Source organism: Pteropus vampyrus, unplaced genomic scaffold (assembly GCF_000151845.1).
Source record: "Pteropus vampyrus isolate Shadow unplaced genomic scaffold, Pvam_2.0 Scaffold11, whole genome shotgun sequence".
In the NCBI taxonomy this organism is placed as follows: domain Eukaryota; kingdom Metazoa; phylum Chordata; class Mammalia; order Chiroptera; family Pteropodidae; genus Pteropus; species Pteropus vampyrus.
Genome location: NW_011888792.1, coordinates 19,005,019 through 19,008,987, shown reverse-complemented (window position 1 = coordinate 19,008,987; position 3,969 = coordinate 19,005,019). Strand labels below are relative to the sequence as shown.

Below are 3,969 nucleotides of genomic sequence, written 5' to 3'. Positions count from 1 at the left end.
AAACACTTCCATATTCCCAATAAACAGAAATTCTAGCAGGGGTCTAATACAGCTAAGTCATGTTCTTGAAGAAGCATTAACAGTAGTACCCTCAGATCTCACACTAATGGAAAGTAAAAGAATTTCCAGGTGAGGAATGATACTTTTAAAACCTGGTTGGGAAAACAGAGGCACAGGTAATTGGTTGGCCATTTTCTTCTTTTTTTGTAACATCCAAATGATAAGGTCTTTTTTTTCCCCTCCAAGGTTTTGGTGTAAAGACTTTCAAATTGTATTAAAACATGTTGCTAATTTAGGAAGAAAATTCCTGTGCTTAAATTATTAAATATAATTCAAGAGCCATATTTCATCAGGGGAACATATCAGTCACCTGGAGACTTTTCAAACTAAATACATTTCCCACGCACACATCTCATATATTGAAGATCTTTCTATGCCTCTCATTTGCCATTAAAACCACTACAGAGTAAGCCATTACTACTGATGGGAGTGAATCAAATTTCAGGGATGTGTTGTAAGAGACTAAGAAACACTTTTACATTAACTAAGAATTTAATCATGCAATCATTCAATAAGCAGTTTTGATCAACTACTACCTCCTTAGCACCAAGCCTCTAGGAATATAACCGTGGAAAATAGTCATAGTATTAAATAAACCAGCAAGTTCAGCATAATGAGACATATATGTATAAAACAGAGTACTATGAGACTATGCAGAAAGAATAATAATCCAGTCTTGGTGAATCAGGGAAAGATATTCAATGGCATTGGTATCTATGTTGAAACCTAAAGAATAAAATTAGACAGAGAGCAGAAGAAGGAAGTCCCTAATAGAGGCAACAGCTTTTATTAATGCCCAGAAGTGAGAGATTGTATTGTGTTTGGAGAAATTCAGAAAGACCAGATATAGAATTCGAGTGGAAGAAAGGGAAAATACATTGAGAAAGGTACAGAGATAAAAGATGAAGCTAGAGAAGTAAATAGACGTCAGATCATGAAGCTGCTACTAAGTCATGTAAAGGTGTTTAAATTCTACCAAGAGAGCATGGAAGAGCAAATTAACATTTTAAGCAGAACAGTGGCCTAAGTTTTTCCTTTAGAAAGAAAACCCCAAAGACAACATGCAAATCATATGAGAGAAGGGCAAGTTTAGAGTCAGGGAAATAGGTTAATATTCCAATTTGTTTTGTGTTTACTTCTCGATAAAAGTTCAAGTAAGTATTAAACAACAAGAACTCTCTGGCTAACCATTGATTACTCTGTGAATCATCTAGTTAAAACATAGAGTCTTAACTGTTATACTTAATAGTTGCACTGTTTATAACCTAAGTTGCTTACTATCTGAAGTTTAACACTAAGAGAATTGATTAAATTAGGTAACTCCTCTTTTGGATGGAAGCAATAACCTTCAGTGGAATGCTAACTGCTTCTGAGAATTATGTTTAACTCACACTCTCATTGCCATAGGCAGAAATAATTGATCTTAGGCTGGGTGAACTGGTTCTTAATACACATAACCACGGGAAGAATGTCATTTTAATAAGATGCTTCTATAAACCACATCCTACTTAAAACAGGTTTTTCCTTGCGTTCATAAGCAAAAACTGAAGGAACCCTGTTTGCCCTTAAATTTATAATAAACTGTGAAGCAATATAATACTGAGTCAGCAGTCTGCAAAGTATCTCTTTGCCAACTCAACTACCTATGTTTGTTGTTGTGTTGTTATTTTAGCTACTGCTTTCCTAGAAAAATATGTCTATGTTTAACATTCTTGAATACCACTAATTAATGTACTTAAATCTGCTTGATTTGGTTCTTCAGTAGTTTTCTAGATTTCACAGTCCACTGTTTTGCTCAGCTAACACCATGCCACAATTTAAAAAAGTATTCAAATAATTGGAAATTGTAGAGGGGAGGTAATAAAATAAATAACTTTATCTCAGAGATCAAGGCAAAAAATACAAAGACCAGATACAAATCTTTTCAAAATATGAAATCTTTGATTAATTTAAGCAGTCAAATTCTGATGATTCACAGATTTTACCTGATGGGATATAAGCACTCAGTTGCTCAAGACTGGCAACTGAGTTGTGGGGAAAACTGTTTACATATCTATTTCTATTCATGTTTATACAGCATCCTTTAAAATTCATAATTTTGGTGTATGCTTTCTAACTCATAATATGTTAATATCATATATTATGTTAAATTTGTTTTTGAATACATAAATGTTCATATATTTGGGCCAAACTACCTATATAACAATGTTGATATTATGCAACCAAATTTACCACCATTGTTCTTATTGTGCAATATCTAATTTATAAAACCTCATATATAGCCTACTTTGTAGGCATTTATATAATTAATTATTTTTAAAAATAGTTGCTTTAAACTTTTCAAGTCATGGCTGGTATGACAGCTCTTTAAAAATAATTTTCACGAACTTTAATTTCTCTCAAACTGCTGGTGGTAACTTGGCTTATTTTTCATGGTACACAGATAAACAATTTAAAAAATTTATTAGTTATGCATTAACTCCATTGTCAGTTGAGAAAATAGAGCCAGCACACAAAGTCCATGGAATTAGGTGCTAGGCTATAAGGACTTGGATGTCATCCCCAAAGATAAGGCCATCCTGGATGTGGAGTGACTTGACATCATGATCTACCAGCCACTTTACCTATTCCCTCCTGAAATACGTGGTCCCCTGAAATCATCTCCCAGGCTTCAGCCCCAAGAACTAGTGGGACCTCCCAGACCAACCTGACTCATTTTTACCACCCTGAGACAACCTGCCCAGATCCCAACATCTACAAGAAGTTATCTTTCCACAAGCAGAGAGAATCCATGGGAGGCAGCCCTCAGAGCAAGCTTTTCATTGAGGACCTCATCACGGAGTCAGCCAATTCCCTGCAGCCCAGCCCCCTGACCCCAACCAGCCAGCCAAGATCAAAACCAACTACTGGCCATGCCCCCCGCCACACACACACACACACACACACACACACACTGGCCATTGTGAAAACAGAATGAAGGAAGCAGAAGACATCTCAGAGAGAGGCAAAGGAAGGAGGGAAAAAAGGAAATAATGATTCCAGAGAGGACAGGAAAACTCAGAGCATCAGAGAGAGGAACTCAGTAAGGCGACTTCCAGCTTGGAAAAGATGATCTTGAAAGAAGAGATAGAATAGTCATTGCCTAACTAGAGAAAAAACCTGCTCCCTGCCTGACCAGACACCCTATCATACCTCCTTGCACCCAAGATATCGAAGTCTTCTTTCTGCAAAGTTGTAGAACCACTTTGAGCCAACCAAAGTCCACAGACTTCAGCCCATCAGGTGAGACTGGAAGCCCTGGCCTGCATATCTACCACTATGAAGCGCTGGTGGTGACCAATAAGAGGTGAACCAAGTTGCCTCTGGGTGTAGACAGAATGGGATTGAGAGGCATCTGTCAATGGAGGACTTCTCAAGGTTATTTTCCATGTTTTCTGAAGAGTTTAGCAAGCTGGCTCTGTAAAAGCAAAGCAAACTCAAGAAAAAGATCTCTGTCTTCTGATCACCCCTACCCTCTCCATGACTAACCCTACTCCTGCTGTTCAGGTCACTAGGGCTAGGCTCATTGATACCAAGGCATCCTCTTGTACTGGCCAGCTGGGACTGACCATCTCTTGGGTAGGGCATAGATGGGGCTGTCTCCATTCCCCAGGTGGAGAGGGAGCCAAGACATCTGTAGTCCTATGGCTATGGCACATGAACTTTCTTCCCCATAATGAGGGGGGGTTCCTTCTCTCAATTTTGGTCCTCACCGTACAGAGAAAAACCTAGTCTGGACTCCAGCACAAACAGAGTTAATGTTTGTGCCCTCTCCTAGCCCTCCATGCCCACATGAGGTCCCCAGAAGACAGTGAGAAGAAATAAACATGGCACTTACATGTCAAGCCTGTCAGCTCTCTGGACCAATGG

General features: G+C 38.4%; 1 pseudogene; it reads left to right on the top strand.

The window, feature by feature from the left end:
- Positions 1–994: 994 nt before the first annotated feature.
- LOC105304866 lies at positions 995–3,562 on the top strand (annotated as a pseudogene).
- Positions 3,563–3,969: the final 407 nt, after the last annotated feature.